General features: G+C 38.3%; 1 long non-coding RNA gene across 1 annotated transcript; it reads right to left on the bottom strand.

Annotated features, from left to right (window-relative positions):
- Positions 1-1467: 1467 nt before the first annotated feature.
- LOC309696771 lies at positions 1468-15005 on the bottom strand. The gene is made up of 3 exons (XR_014273649.1): positions 14911-15005; positions 12521-12607; positions 1468-1485 (listed from the first exon to the last, which is right to left on the bottom strand). It is a non-coding gene; the product is annotated as an uncharacterized lncRNA (long non-coding RNA).
- Positions 15006-17271: the final 2266 nt, after the last annotated feature.

Raw genomic sequence — 17271 nt, 5'->3', positions numbered from 1 at the left:
TATACTTTTATTTATTCACGCCACATAAAATGTAATAAATAAATAATAATAAATAATAGCAGTAATAAATAAATCATATAATACAAAAAAACAACTATTTACATTTCAACTTTTAACTATCTAAATTTTCAGCTTTTTCCTTTTACAAATCTAAAGTGAAACAACACAAAACACTGCAAACCACAACACAATTAAATATAAATTATAATATGAAAACATCCTGTCATATGGGCCTGCATGAATAAACTTTCTGAATCATATCAACATTTCAGAAAACACTTTATATATCAGCTAGCCATACTTCAGTAACCCTACAAACCTAGACCTACTTTCAGTAACCTAAACCTTATTCTACTTGTCAATTTTTTTATTTGTTTTTGTTTTCGAAATGTTATTTTGTTGTTGATGTTGTAAATGTGATTTGCACTTTCCAGCCACTGTACACAGTAGAGCAGCTTCTTTATACATTTCCAATTCAACATTTCCCAAATGTTGACTTAGAGACATAGTTGACTTGTTGACTCACCGTAGCTGTGAGACTCAGTTTTACCAGTAGATGGGACAAGACTCATTTCAAGCTTCACTGAGAAGTCCAACAGGAGGGAATCTGCTTTTTCAGGAGATATAATCCAGACAGAAGTAGAGTCTTTCTCACATTTTTATAAGCTTGTGGTTTATTGCTAACACTTCAGCTTTTTGTTTTCATCTTAAACTATTGAGTGTGAGAGTATAAATGTTTCCCAGGGGGAAGGAGCAGGAAAAACAACATATTAAAAATTTAATGTAAAAGAATGATTGCCTACTGAGGGAACCAGGTTCACTCTAATCTATGAATAATTCATTTAATTTAGACCAATTTAAAATTTCAAATATTGACAAAAAAATAAGTGATAATTCAATGAAGTTTAACCTTTAACATTTATTTGCATTTGAAATTATTAAAAAAAAAACATTTTTAAAACTAAAACTGAAACTTTTGCTATGTTAACTGTGACTGGTTAGTTTCTGGGTGACTAAGGACATAAAGATAAAACTCTTTAGTTTAAAAAACACACATCTTTGCTGAAGCTTTTCTGTTCAGTTTATAGTCAGCAATTGTTTTTTGATATTTAAACTATTTTTTCTGCATGGAAGAAAAATGTGTTGTCATATTAGTCACAACCAAATAAGTCATATTTTTTATCCGATTTCTTGACCAAACCCACAGAAAGAAACAACAAAAACCAGTGAGAACAAAAGGTTATTAAACTAGATCAGTGCTGTGCGAACGAAAGCAGGGACACCACACAGGACATAAACCAACAGCATAAAAAAATTAGAAAATCATTTAAAAGCTTAAAACATCAGTGTACTCTTTCTGTCAGTGCACTCTGTTCTGAGGTGCTGGTGGGTGGGACCAGTTAGAGATCAGCAGGTGGACATCAATGGTTGGAGTGGTGGGCTACTTCAGTGAAGAGTAGATTACGTCTGGCTCTGGTTTAAAGTCTGAACACAAACACACACAGTACAAACAAGCTTTGTAGTTCAATCAAGGCCTCCAATCTCTACATATCTGCATCACACACAGTCCTGGTTTCGACTTTACTGGGAACCAGCTCAGATACAAGTCAGAGTGGAGACACCAGGACCACTAAGACCTGAAGTGTGTAGTATGGCTGGGTATTGTAGAATAAGGAGGGGATGTTTTTCTCATTTTCATTCATTATTTTAATATGGCATTATTAGTTCATTAGAAGTATATAACCAGCTTTGCATTAAACATAAATTGAAGTTTTTGACCTTACATTATTCTTTGCATTACAGTGATGGTGATAACTTTAGTTTGATCTTTTCTTACAGGTACCAGAATAATAACATGATTTTCCATTGCAGATGTAACCATGATCATTCCATACACATTGCAGTTTGTTGCTTATTCTAGAGTTGTGCTCAAGGTAATTAAAGGTTAAAAGCTACAGCCAGCGCGAGTCTGGCTGATCTATGGAGGGCAAAGGCTTTGAGCTTGGAAGGCCGCACGCGCTTACACAGCACTTATAAGATGTTATTCTTGGTGATTTTGTGCTTAGTCATGTTTTAATATGTTTTAAGTAGAAGTAGCTGATCCAGCAATATTCATTTAATATTATATACTTGATTTAGAGCAATACACACTGATGGTCTTAACAAATGAAAGAGTCCTTGTAGCTGCCATGTTGTGTCTTAGCAGGGTACAGACGGTTCCAGGAGACGGGGGGCAGTCAGCGTCTGCCCTCGCGAAGAAGACAATGTTATTCTTTGTGTTAAATAAAATTGTCAACATTGATTGTATTACACCTGTCACTACGCATGAGGGGGCGTTCTAATACCCTGATTTCATAAAACTATGATGATGTGTTTTTTGAGATGAGATCTGACACTGTCTGCATACAGTGTCCATCTCCCACGTGTGTGATCATTAAATCATCGTTTGACTCAACCCGACCGGACCAGTGTTGTTATTGTGGGTTTTTCCTCTGGTGTCCATCCCCAATATTTTGAACCTTAACAGTATCGTCACTGATTTCTAGAATCGATTCGATTCCAATTCACAAGGTCCTGAATCGATTCGATCCACGATTCGATTCGATTCGATTTGAACCTGGGAAATTTTGCCTCAGACAGTCAGAAATATTATAATTCAGATCAGTACATTTACATATTTTTGTATCTATAAAAAGGAAGCTGACACTTTTCAGACTTTATCAAAGGCGTGAGCATCACAGCAGATGCCTTTGTGTCAAAGTAGCTGAAGATAAAACACAGAAAAACATGAAGGTGATTTTCCTGGCCTGGGATTTTATAAAAATATTCTGCAGTACATCGAAAACAAAAGAAAACCATTAATCAACTTATGCACATTACCTCTGAAGTTACAGCGGTTTTATTAGAGACACTGCTAAGCGTTTTGCATTTTGTATAATTTAAAAAAGTTCAAATTTGTTCAGAAGCCTATTGAACGGCAGAAATTAGGTTTTCTTTTAGGAAGTAAGTAAAAGGAAAAAAACATCGGCCGACAGGGCTGTGAACAATGGTAAAAGCGAATAATGCAGAAAATGGTTGTCATGGTAATGGGAGCATTGCCAGCAGAAGGATCATCTCCAAATAGGAGAAGCCCAGAAAGTTACAGAATAAACATGAGCCACCCTAAACTGTTTTGACTAATCACCTAAGTGTCTGGTTTATCCCACATAACAAGATTTTATTGTTTGGGTGTGGGGCTCTTTGTTTGTAGGTGACTCCTGAGCGAGCAGAGAGACATGGCAGCTGTTTTTTAAATTTTTTTTAACTTAAATTTTTCTTGTGCGTAACAAGCAAGCGAATAATGCAGAAAACAGATTTCGGGGATAGACAGGAAACTGTTCTTGAAGTACACTGAGAAAGAGAGAGAGAGAGAGAGAGCTGTGCATGAAGTGTGGTTTTATTGTGGTGGAAGCAAAACAGCAAAAGTAAGAGGGAGTCCATGACAATGTTTATGTGAAGCTTAGTTTGGATCTTCTTTTGCTGCTGGTTCGGTAAATATTGTTTGGAGAGCGATAAAACTAACAGCTTTAGAATCGTGAACACAAAGCGCAGACCTGCCGAAACATCAGAATCAGCGAGCTGTTGGCTTTAACACTGCATACGTAATCAAAGCAAGCCTCGACAGGCGCTTCACAAAAACTCCCCCGAGATTACCCAACACATGCTTCAAAGCTTCGACACACAGGACACATCACTACCTTTCACCTGCCTGCCCTCCCTGCTTCACTTTCGGTATCCCGTGAATTGGATGATTCTCACATACCTCCACCTGCTGATAAGTAAGCCAAACAATAATTCTTTTGGATCGATTACTTCAAGTTCCACTTGGTTCCACTCTGATTCTCCCCTTCTTCTGTTACAGTGTCTCTGACCTGTGGCTCGCTCTTTCACCAGGTTCAATGTTTCAATCAACACCATATTCTATCTCTGGGATCTCTCTGTCACGTTCAATGAACTCATGTTGCATTAATCTCGTAGCATTTTGCTCTCGTTTTTGTTATTAGTGTCTTCATGATCACAGTATCTAGCTCATGCATTTGTATATCGCACCATTCATGTTTATAGTTTGCTCCTGTTCGTAGCCAAAACTCATGATCATGAGTGTTTACCATTGCTCACAATTCATGTAGCTTGCTCTCGTCCATGTATATAGCCTGTGCCCTTATCACTAGTGTTTGCCTTTACTTATTGTTTAATATTTTTCTCATGCCCTTGTATATGTCACCATTTATGTTCACAAGTGTTTCCCCCTGCTCTGTAAATAAAAGGATACTATCACGCATTCTGAGCCTCTGCTTTTGGGTCCATTTTGTGTTTTGGCAGCTTCTGCCCTAACAGTTTTGGTATGTTAGCTCTATGACAGCTGTGATCGAGTCTAAACTGAATAAGCAGTGCTCTGGAGAAAAGAGGAAAAAGTCAGTAGAAGCAAGACAGAATACATGTGTATGTGTGTGAGAGAGAGGGAGGTGAACAGGCGAACATGCATGGAGCAGAAATGGTGAAAGTGAAAGAGTTTAAATATCAAAGGTCAGCCATCCAAAGACAGTGTGCAAGATGGGTGAAGAAGAGTGGTAGCCGGGTGGAGATGAGAAGAATAGGACAGAATCATGACAGAACAATAGAATGGGTTTCAAAGGTGAAAAGGAAGCTTTACAAAAAGGTAGTGAGATGTGCCATGATGTTTGGTTTGGAGATGGTGGTAACAAAAAGACAGGAGCACGAACTGAATGTATTAAGATTAGAAACAAGTATGTGTGAGTACAAGAAAACAATTATTCAGGTTCAGAGAATTTTCAAGATGGCGTCAGTGTTTTTGGCGAGCTGTCTCCTCAAGCTTTGTCTACTGTCTGCTATCCTATTTTCTTTGTGTTATTCTGACACCTTTGCGCTTCTTACCTATGATAGTCAAACTCAAGCCATTGACTCATCAAACGTCTGGTTTCAAGTGGCAATCAGGGAACTTTTTCTCAACTCCGACGGATATCTCTAAACATTTACACCGCTTTCCAGCTACCCTTCCACCTAGGAAAGGTCATAGGAGATGGGGTAAATGGGGTGTTGCACCCTCAGAGAGACATGACTCCATTCTCATTTTGGGAACTTTATTCTCCTCAGTTCAGGTTTGGAGTTTACAGGCAGCATAGCATATCATCAGCAAAACATCGCTCTCATGTCTGAGACACTATTTTTTTTCTTTCTCTTTGCACTTACTGATGACATCACACCTCTGAACTCTGGCCTCCTGGAGCTAGTGAACTAAAAAAATTAACTAGACATGTGTCCAAAAATAAAACACAATTAAATAATAATAGTCTTTAGAGATTTTCCCAATCATTCAGAAAATGTAAGTTTTATGACTACTTTTAGAGCGCAACAGGGGCGGTATTCGTGTTCGCCTCAAGGCTTACTTAAACTCACTTGATGCGACCAGCTACCAGGTATTTGTAAATACCCTATCTTCTTCTCATGCTCCCTGGGGCCGCTTCTGCTATAGATTGCCCTGTCATCGCTGGTTAAGTGTCCTGTTGGACACTATGCTCACCTAGACCCCCCCCCGGCCGAGTGCCCACCTGTTCGGGGCTGGGTGCGGCTCTCCAGAGGTGGTGTAAACTACAGCAATTTTTGCCTGCTGAGATCTGTTCCAACTAGCAACAACCCAACTATACTTCGGATGGCTCTGCTAAATGTTAGATCGCTGGCAAACAAGACTTTTATTTTAAACAACTTTTTCCTCCCGTCTGGGCTGGATTTTCTTTATCTGACGGAAACCTGGCTTCGTCCAGAGGAATCTTCTGCTTTTTCAGAACTTCTTGCCCCAGATTGTGCCTTTGCTAGCTCCCCTAGGATCTCTGGCAGAGGTGGAGGATTGGCTTCGATTTTTTAACACAAATTCTGATGCCAGGAACTACCACCCGTCTCTTTCACCAGCTTCGAGGTGCAGCTGCTGGAACTGAACTGTGCTCCCCCAATTCTTTGTGTTGTGATGTATCGACCCCCGAAATCTGTTAAGGATTTTATTTTTTGAGTTTGCTGAACTACTAGGGAGCCTGTTTTTACCCTACGACCGTGTTTTAATTGTTGGTGAATTTAATATACATGTCTGTTGTGAGGCAAGCACACTAACAAAGGATTTCATTGCCCTTATTGACACTTTTAATCTTACGCAATGGGTAAGTGAACCAACGCATTTAAAAGGTCATTCGCTTGATCTAGTTTTGTCTGACGGTCTGGATATTCGTATAACGGATATCAAGGACTCTGGGATCTCTGATCATTCTGTGGTTATGTTTAATGTGGTTATGTTTAATGTTACGCTCCGACATATGGAGCTTAACTGCGAGGGTCCCTTGCGCCAGATGTGCTCGATTAATTCTGAAACCATTACTAACTTCTCTACTCTTTTCGCCAACTATGCGCTGCCTGACTCCGTCTGTCTTGTGGATTTATCGGTTGACGAGTTTACCAACCTTTTTAATTCCACATGTTCCTCTATTCTGGACACTGTGGCTCTGCCTAAGACTAAGCATACTAAGTCGTCATGCCAATCCTGGCTGAATGAAACTACATGCCCGAATGCCGTCGTGCTGAGAAGAAGTGGAAAAAGGACAACCTCGAAGTGTCAGTGGAAATCCTCCATAATTGTTTGTCAAAATATCAGAAGACCGTCAAAGCTGCTAAATCTGCCTACTTATCAGGTGTTTTTTTGACTAATTGCCACAAGCCCCACGCTCTTTTTAAGATTTTTAACTCTGTGATTAATCCTCATCCTACCGCACACAAGGAGGCTTCTCTGGCTTTTTGTCAAAGTTTTTTAAGGTATTTTATGGAAAAAATCACTACTTTAAGGGCCCCATTTTTATCGGTAGTCCCACATCAAGTTCCAGTTTCTAAATGCTCTGCTGTCTTTCAGCAGTTTGAGCCTGTGTCTCTAAAGGAAATAATTGACCACTTCACAATCTCCAATTCCCCACATGATATTCTCCCTGCCCGTATTTTTAAGGAAGCGTTGAATGCTATTGGGCCTTGTATTTTATTAATTATGAATGCATCATTGTCTTTGGGCTGTGTACCGTCTGCCTTCAAGCATCCTGTTGTTCAACCCGTTATAAAGAAGACTAATCTTGACTCCAGTGTTCTTTCAAATTATAGACCAATTTCTAAGCTTCCCTTTATGTCAAAGATCCTGGAAAAAGTGGTCTGTAAACAACTTCAGACCTTCTACCAATGGTATTACTGAAAAATTCCAGTCGGGCTTCAAGCCTCGACATATTACTGAGACAGCTTTGTTAAGAGTTTTTAATGATCTCCTTTTAACCACTGACTCAGGTTGCTCTGTGGTTCTAGTCTTACTGGATCTGACTTCTGCGTTTGAAACAGTAGATCATAACATTTTATTATCAAGGTTAGAGCAAGTAGTTGGCCTTAAGGGCACAGCCTTATCATGGTTTAAATCTTATCTTTCAGAGAGGTCACTCTCTATCACTATGGGGCAATACTCCTCCTCTGCTCCGTTTCTCTGTGGTGTGTCCCAGGTGTCTGTTTTGGGCCCTGTGCTATTCTCTCTGTACATGTTGCCCTTGGGATCTATTTTCCAAAGATATAATATTTCTTTCCATTGTTATGCCGATGACATTCAAATTTATTTTCCTTTGAGTTTGACTGTCATAGATCCATTGCATACATTGTTTAACTGTCTTCATGATGTGAGAACCTGGCTATCGCAAAACTCTGTAACCTTGAATGACAGTAAAACTGAAGTTATTGTCTTTGACAGCCATATTCCATTGAACCAACTAACCGATACCCTTGGCCCCCTTGCTAGCTACCTCTCCCACATTGTAAGAGACCTTGGGGTACTCTTGGATAGCTCCTTCAAATTAGAGAAACAAGTTTCTACTGTGGTTAAATCTAGCTTCTATCAGCTACATCAAATTTCTAAAGCTAAGCTTTTCCTCTCCCCCAAGGACCTTGAAAAGCTTATTCATGCATTCGTTACCTCTAGACTGGACTATTGTAACTCCCTCTATTTAGGCCTCCCTCACTCCTCTCTTTACAAGTTGCAATTAGTTCAGAACACTGCTGCACGCCTTTTATCGTTTGCTAGAATGCATGATCATATTACTCCAGTTTTAGCTAACTTACACTGGTTTTTTTTTTTTGCATTGATTTTAAAATCCTTTTACTCACTTATAAAATTTTAAATAACACTGCCCCTAGTTATTTAACAGAACTTCTTCATTTGTGTTGGAGCTATTTGTTCTTATTTGTTCTTATTTTAAAATTAGTTAAAGTTTGTTGTTAGTTTACTTATATTTTGGGGTTTATTTACAAGTTTATTTGTCGGTTAACATTTTGTTTCAATGTTTGTTTGATGTTACTTTGTTAAGTCAGTAGTCAGTAAGAGCTGTAGGGCCATTTTTCTTTCTATAAATAAAGAGACTGGTATAGGACTAGCGTGCACTGGGGTGGGCCTATGGTTTTTTACCAGAGCAGGAGAAGCAGCGGGAAGTAACAAAAAATGGATCTTGTTATTGCTTGCCAAACTGGATAAAATAAACCATAAAAACGCAACTTTCAAGTTTGGACAGTGGACTTCTTTTGCCTGCGTACGAAATAGTATCTCAGTGCCGCAGTGGCTCGTGGACTTTTAATTGTGGGATGTTTGGTTTGTCAAACAAAAGGAATTGCCACTACAATTTGTATAATCCTATAAAAGCACTAAGATCTTCTAACCAGATGCTCTTAATGCAACCTAAGTCTAGGTTGAAAACAAGAGGTGATCATACCAAGCACACCTTTGTTTTTCTTGTGACATTACCAATAAGTTTGATGTGTCACATGGCCCTCTTCCTATAGAAAAAACAAAGGTTGTATCCAAGATGGCCGACTTCTAAATGGCCACCATGGTCACCACCCATCTTGAGGAGTTTGCACCCTCACAAATACTAATGTGCCACAGACAGGACTTTAATATCACCAACCATTCCCATGCTATTACGGTGTATCCATATATATGGCCCACCCTGTACTTCGCCCTGAAAATCTTAGACATATTGTATCTAACCAGATTCTTACTCTGGATGGCATTACCTTGGCCTCCAGTAACATTGTGAGGAACCTTGGTGTAATTTTTGACCAAGTGCACATATTAAACAAATATATAGGGCTTCTTTCTTCCATTTGTGCAATATCTCTAAAATTAGAAATATCCTGTCTCAGAGTGATGCTGAAAAACTAGTTCATGCATTTATTACTTCTAGGCTGGACTACTGTGATTCATTATTATCAGGATGTCCCAAAAACTCCCTGAAAAGCTTTCAATTAATCCAAAATGCTGCAACAAGAGTCCTGACAGGGACCAGAAAAAGAGAGCATATTTTTCCTTTATTGGCTTCCTGTTAAATCCAGAATTGAATTCAAAATCCTGCTCCTCACATACAAGGTCTTAAATAATCAGGCCCCATCTTATCCATCTTACCAACCGCCCCCAACATGTCCGTCTTGATAACCGCTGCTTGTCTACAATTACAATGAACCATAATACGGTGTACCACAAGGCTGTGTGATGAGCCCTTTCCTCTACTCTCTCTTCACCCACGACTGCAGACCTGCTGATGGTTCCAACACCATCATTAAGTTTGCAGATGACACCACGGTGATTGGCCTCATCAGTGACAACGATGAGGCCGCCTACAGGGAGGAGGTGGATTGTCTGGCTGAGTGGTGTGACACAAACAACCTGCTGCTTAACACAGAGAAGACCAAGGAGCTCATCGTGGACTACAGGAGGAATGCTGACCCACATCCACCCATCCACATTAAGGGGACGGCTGTGGAGCGTGTGAGCAGCTTCAAGTTCCTGGGAGTCCAGATCTCCAAGGATCTCATCTGGACGACCAACTGCTCCAAGCTGGTCAAGAAGGCTCACCAGCGCCTCTTCTTCTTGAGGACTCTGAGGAAGAACCACCTGTCCTCAGACATCCTGGTGAACTTCTATCGTTGCACCATCGAGAGCATCCTGACCAACTGTATAACAGTCTGGTACGGGAACTGCTCTGCCTCGGACCGGAAGGCGTTGCAGAGGGTCGTGAAAACTGCCCAGCGCATCGCCGGAGCACCACTTCCTGCCATAAAAGACATCTACAGGAAGCGGTATCTAAAAAGGGCTGGGAAAATCATCAAAGACCCCAGTCACCCATCACATGGACTCTTCACCCTCCTGCCCTCTGGGAGGCGCTACAGGAGCCTCTGGACTAAGACCACCAGGTACCAGAACAGCTTCTTCCCCACAGCTGTCAGACTCCTGAACTCTGCCTCCTGACATCTGACCCACGTTAACACATGGACTGAACATACACACACCCACAACCACCTACACACACACACACACACACACACACACACACACACACACACACACACGATGGACAACTGTACCCTCAAACACAAAATAATAACATGGACTGAACCACCACTCACAACCACTAGCACTTTATATAGCCTCTGTAGAAATTATCCACATATCTCACTTATCTTAACTGCACTACTGTATAGCTCTGTGTAAATAATCATTCTGTACATACGATAATTTTTAATCCTACAACTGTTTATAACCTGCATAGTTCACATTTCTGTATAACTGTAGATCTCAGATTTCTGTATAGTTTTTTTATTTCATATTTATATCCTGTTCATAGCCTGTACATAGCTTGTACTCACTACAGCCTGTACATACTTATAGTTATAGAATATTCACAACATACTTCATACCGTGTACATTATAACATATCATAATAGACCCATTTCTGTAATATACTTACATATCTATATTATTGCTAATATATATTGTAATATACCTATATCACTAAGCACTTCTGGATGGATGCAAACTGCATTTCGTTGCCCTGTACCTGTGCATGTGCAATGACAATAAAGTTGAATTCTATTCTATTCTATTCTATTCTATTCTATTCTATTCTATCGTAATGACCTTGTAGTACCATATCACCCTATTAGAGCACACTCGCACTGCGGGCTTACTTGTTGTTCCTAGAGTATTTAAAAGTAGAATGGGAGATAGACCATTCAGTTTTCAGGCCCCTCTTCTGTGGAACCAGCTTCCAGTTTTAAGATTAGGCTTAAAACTTTCCTTTTTTCTAAAGCATATAGTGAGGGCTGGACCAGGTGACACTGAATCCTCCCTTAGTGATGCTGTACTAGTGTAGGCTGCTGGGGGACTCCTATGATGCGTTGAGTTTTTCCTTTTCAGTCACCTTTCTCACTCACTATGTGTTAATAGACCTCTGCATTGAATCACACTTGTTATTAATCTCTGTCTCTCTTCCACAGCATGTCTTTCATCCTCTCTTTCTTCTCTCACGAGTCGCAGCAGATGGCCCCGCCCCTCCCTGAGCTTGGTTCTGCCAGAGGTTTCTTCCTGTTAAAAGGGAGTTTTTCCTTCTCACTGTCGCCAAAGTGCTTGCTTATAGTTGTCATTTGATTGTTGGGTTTTTCTCTCTATGTATTATAGTATGGTCTACCTTACAATATAAAGTGCCTTGAGGAGACTGTTGTTGAGATTTGGAGATGCATAAATAGAATAGATTTGAAAAATTGAATAGATGATGAGTTTGATTCTTGGGAAGGAGTTGATCTCATGATGTCATTCTAGTGATGTCACTTCCTGGGCAGTCAGTGACTCGCATCCCATTGACATTGCATTAACAAGTCGACCTACAGTGCCTCGTTTTGAACCCTACTAAAGTACCTTGGTACCTTCTATCACCTTATCGAAAACACAAAAAAACGAGTAGAGTCAAGTTAAGCCGAGCTAAGTAGGTGCTAGTGGAAATTAAGCTTTTGTCACAAGATTTAGAAAGTTTTTCACAGATCTTCAGCACATTTTTCATCAAGAAAAGGCTGATCCAAATATTCATGGACAGCATCCTCCTGATTACTTTTATTTCAGGCAGTTAATTTTTAATATTTTAGTTACATATATGTGACAAACTTTCAGAAAATTTTGCAGTTTTGACAAAGTTAAATAATACAACTGCCAAGTCCAGTATGTATACAGCTTCCTGTGTTTGATTTGAGACAACACTAAACTGCTCCCACAGAGAATAGTAATATGAATGTATCCAAATTGAAAGACTACTTTTGGCTTTTTATTTGGCTGATTCTTAAATTTGTTTCATGTTTAGTAATTGTTAAAATAATGTTTAATAATGTGCTTCCTGATCGGAATATTTATGTTAAATCTGAAGAAAAGATACATGTGGTATCTCCACAAAAGTCCCCCCATTCTGTTCATTCCCTGCTCCATATTTTTAGCTTTAAAATCAGCTTTATGCATTTCAAAATGATCCTTCTTTATCTTACCCTGGCCCTTCGTGCTGATGGTTAGTTCAAACATCCTACTTTTGATTGGCGTCCCATGGCCAACAGAAGATTTGAACATATAACTAAAGAGCAGATGTACCTCTGGTCCTCTTTGCTTTGATGACAATCTGTCCATAACTGATGTCTTCTGTTCTCACTGCAGAGTAGACTGCAGCTGGATCACTCCCTACACAAAAGAATTAATTTAAATTACTGCAGGTACAACAAACACGACAGATTAAAATTATTTTTATTATTGGTTATATTAAAAAGAAAATACATGAGCACTTCTGGTACAGTTTTCTTGGATGTTTTATGACATACCTTGGGCCTAATCTATTTTTCCCCTCCCGGTGTTATTATTAGAGATGGCACGATACCACTTTTTTATGTCCGATACCGATACCAATATCAGAAATTTGGATATCTGCCGATACCGATATGAATCCGATATAGTGTGTTTTTAATCAATAAAACAGTTTTTTTATATCTTTCTGCATTTTGTATAAGTTCTAACTCAAGTTTAAATAAACAACGACACTAAAGCTATTAGTTATACCTGTATGTAAAAAATACACTGCGCTAAAAATATTTCATAGTTCAGCAATGCTGATCAATCTAATAAACTTAAACCTACTCCATCCTCCCTATTCTGGTATTTTAAAGAGTACTTAGAGAAATATTAAGCAACCTAACTAATAGGGTTGCAAACTCCCAGCAAAAAAAAAAAAAAAAAAAATAGGGAGCCACCCCCCACCCTCCACCTCATGATGCTTAATCGACGTAATCAACTTTAATTTGACGCAGGGTAAAAAAAAATGCACAGAAATAAATTTTTTTTCAAGAATAATTAAATAGATTCGACATCTTTCTTCAACAGAATTGCAGAATTTACAGATGGTACTTGGTACTAAAGGAAAAAGTACTAGCTTACTAGGGTATATTAGACTTAACAGTTACTATATACAGCAATGGACTTCTATACATTTTACATCAGATTAAAACTTTGGGTGTAAGATTCAAATAATTATTTATTGAAAGCTAGACATTTTAAATGAGAATAAGAAAGAAAAGTATGTCTTTGTGCCCCCTTTTCCCTGTTAATGACCTATCGGCCCCCCTGGCTAAACTTTGCTAGATCCGCCCCTGCACAGTTACCAGCCGTGTAAAAGGATCCTGGTCTAGAAAGTAATATTAAATAAATTCTAACAACAGCTTATCAAGCTTAAACGTGCTGCTGTTGTTCAGCAGCTGGTTTCCTCTTTCTGGTGCAAACTGGGCCAAAAACAAAGAAGAGAGACAGACTCGCGACAGAAAAGCCGATCAGCTGATCATTGATCAGTTTCCCGATTGAAGTAGCAGCAGGAGAGGGAGAGGTAGTCGCTCCATATATCGGTTGTTAAGCTTAACACTTTACAAACATTCAGAGATGAACTTACACACTTGCTTTACTTCTCTCTGGGATAACTTCCTCAGAGATGAAATGCTGGTATGAGGCTCCACACAGCCGCTCTATCAGTGAGGCATGCTGCTCTGACATGCTACGGTTATGAGCCGAGTTACGCCATCTTTTTTGATATTTAATGGATCGGATTACATTTTTTATTTCTCACTGATATCCGATCCAGTAATTTAGGTCAGTATCAGACCGATACCCATAGGTAATATCGGATCGGTCCATCTCTAGTTATTATATTAATTAGTCTACTTAATGCATTGCAGCTGTATAGAATAATGAAGGTAGAAAACTACAAAGCTGCCAGAGTCTATTAATATAGACTGACACACTTCACCACAGAGCACAAAGCAAACTGTTGCTTTGCAACTTGAATGCTATTATTAACCAAACCAAAATGGACTGGGGTGAGAATTCTCGTTAGCTTCAGAACACAAAAACAGGATGCTGCAGCTGTGGTTACAAACCGAACGTTGGCTGTAGGCTGAAAGCATGCAGTTAGTCATCTTTGTTCTGTTTAATCTGTCTCCATGCTAACAGCTTGTATGTGAATAAAACCCAAATAGCACAGACATGCGGGCCTCTTCTGAGCTGCTTTTGGCAATTGTTGCTCAATTGCGAAACTGCTGAATGATTTGTCACCCAAAAGTTGACAGAAAGTCATAAAGACATTATTCTATTTATTAATCATTACTAATAACAGATCAACAGTCTAGATCCACTACTATCATTCCCATGTGACTCATGACTGACCTAAAATAACAACAGGATACCTCAAAACAAGATCATAAGCTTTTTCACCATAATGTCGAGGATTCTGATGAATTTTCTAAAGTAACAACACCTGCAAAATTTGGAATAGGCCGGGTAGCCTGGTGGTACTTACCAGATGTTACTAATTACTAAGAGGGAGATCATTATAAAAAAAAAAATTAATGTATTGTTAGAAATTTTAATGTTAGCATTTAGATTAAAACAAAGCATCAGTTCTTGGGTGCAGAAGTGAACCAGGAGACAAAAAAGAACAGATGTACCTCTCATCTTCGATTTATTTTTCTTGTCACTTATGATGACTTCTCCATAAATGACATCTTCAGTTCTCACTGCTGAGTAGACTGTGGCTGGGTCACTCTCTACACAATAAAACACATAGAGGACATCAGTGCAGATCATACAGAGTTGCTGATATTGATATTGATACTGCTCCTGCAGAAATATTTTTGAATCTTTTCAATTATTATTCATATTGTTATATTAGTTTGAAATAAATTAACATGACTGCCTCTTTACAGATAAATACAGGGGCAGGATGAGGCCCCTTTTTCAGGTTCATGGCCCACTTTTTTTGTGATGCACGATATAGGTTATGATAGATTAAAATAAATTATGCTACCTACCATCATGCAGACACAATATTGATACAATTTAAAAATTTTCACATCTATTCTTTGCATGTTATTTTATTGCTGTATTTATATTTACAGATACATAGTTTAAATAACTTCACTCTGTTAAAACTATTTCCCTCACTCATGGCCGCTTCATGTTTATTGGCATCAGCAGCATAGAATGGGCTTATCTGCTGCTTCAATGTAACAAAAACATTCCATTAAAGAATTATTCAATATTACACAGATCATACTGGAACCTATAAATTGTGTTTATTTTCATCTTAAAACTTTAGGATTGCTGTGAATTATCATCCACTTATTGGGCTCTAGAAAATAAAATAGGCTAATGACCTTGGTCATATGAATTTGTTTTACAACAAAGGTTGCGCTGACCTGACCCAGCGCTACCCATTGCTGGAAAGTGTGTGCCTGCTTTGTTAGTGCTGTTTTGCTTCAATTATCATTGAAAGATAAAGGTGGCAAATTTAAGGGACCCAGTTTGTTTTGCGGTTTGCTCAAATTACTTGGCAGCTTGGCAGGGGGACTCAACCTTGTTTCTTACTCAAACCTTTTCTCCTGTTCCAAAAAGTTGATTCTGTTCATATGAACGCTGCATTTTAGTGAGAGAAATGCTACATCCAGAATAACAATATGAACTTTTTGGGATTCTTTTTGGTTTCACTTTATTGTTCACTGTTTCCTTTTCTGTTTGTTGTTTTGGCATTGTAGAAGCTACTACTTAATGGTGTAAGTTAATTATAAATAGTTTGTAAGGTTGTAGAATTTATTTCTCGCATGCAGTTTTTGTTTGGAGACTCAGCTCAACAGCCCCAATTCTGAAATCCTGCTCTGGGGAAAAAAAGAGCAATGGGCCAAACCAGCAGAAACATTTCAGATACATTTCTAATAAACGACTAACTATCATTATAAACTTCAGAATTTATGAATAGACACTGATAATCGACATGTTGGTCTTAAATAAATATGAAAGTAAAGGAAAAATGGCACATAGTACTGAAAGTCCTTTTTTTAATTAGTGATTTTATTAGATCAGAATATTTGATAAATTTTATTAACAATTTTGGATTCATGACAGTGTGCATAGTTTATGAATGAGTTATAGATATTCATTTTTAGAAAAAACAAAAACAAAATAAAAACAATGCCTACAAACTTTTTTTTCTGCATAGCTGTTGGTTTGTGTTAACCACAAAGAGTAATACCAGTCCAGAAAGAACACTCAGTAAGCACAGAGTGAGATTTTAAAGATGAGTACATTTGAAAAAAAAATAGCTTCCATACAAACAATGGGAAAATGAAAACTGTGTACCAATATTGGTTCAAAGTGTAAAAAATATCTACTGTAATTAAGGTTATAAGTCTAGCATTAAATCAATAAAATATTTTATCAAAAACAACTCTTATTTTCACACTTATAATAATCTCAACACAGAAATGGCCAAACACTTTTTTTAGTTTGTTTGTCCAAATTCAAATTTTTATTGTTCTTCACTCTATGCAAAAACCACATCTTAATCATTTGTAACTTTGTAGATCAGAGAATAAGCCCTCCTTGATAAAATTATGATTATAATGCACATGTGGACATTTTTACCATTTTAAGTTTCAATCTTAATTCTAAATAAACAAATGTATTCATCTTAGCATTTGAATAAACTGTGACATCCTTTTAAATTGTTGCATTTTATTTTCTGTTTTCATTTTTACTTTATTTTATCTATTCTTCATTAGTAAAGAATAGTGTTCTCACTGCTGAATAGATTGCAGCTGTATCACTCTGCACAATATAAAAGACACGCAGAGGACACCAGTGCAGATAGTGCAAAGTTGTTGCCTTATCGGGCTACTTAACTGTTTTTAGTACTAATTAACAGGTGTCTGTGTGATGCATCAGTGCAACCTTGGGTCCCCCAACACACACACACCGCCCCAGCCCAGTAACCCAGTAAAGGACATTATTACCTCTTTGTCTGTCTGGCTGTA

The sequence above is a fragment of the Aulonocara stuartgranti genome (genome assembly GCF_965226115.1).
Source record: "Aulonocara stuartgranti genome assembly, chromosome: 3".
In the NCBI taxonomy this organism is placed as follows: Eukaryota; Metazoa; Chordata; class Actinopteri; order Cichliformes; family Cichlidae; genus Aulonocara; species Aulonocara stuartgranti.
This window is presented reverse-complemented; position numbering and strand designations above follow the sequence as displayed.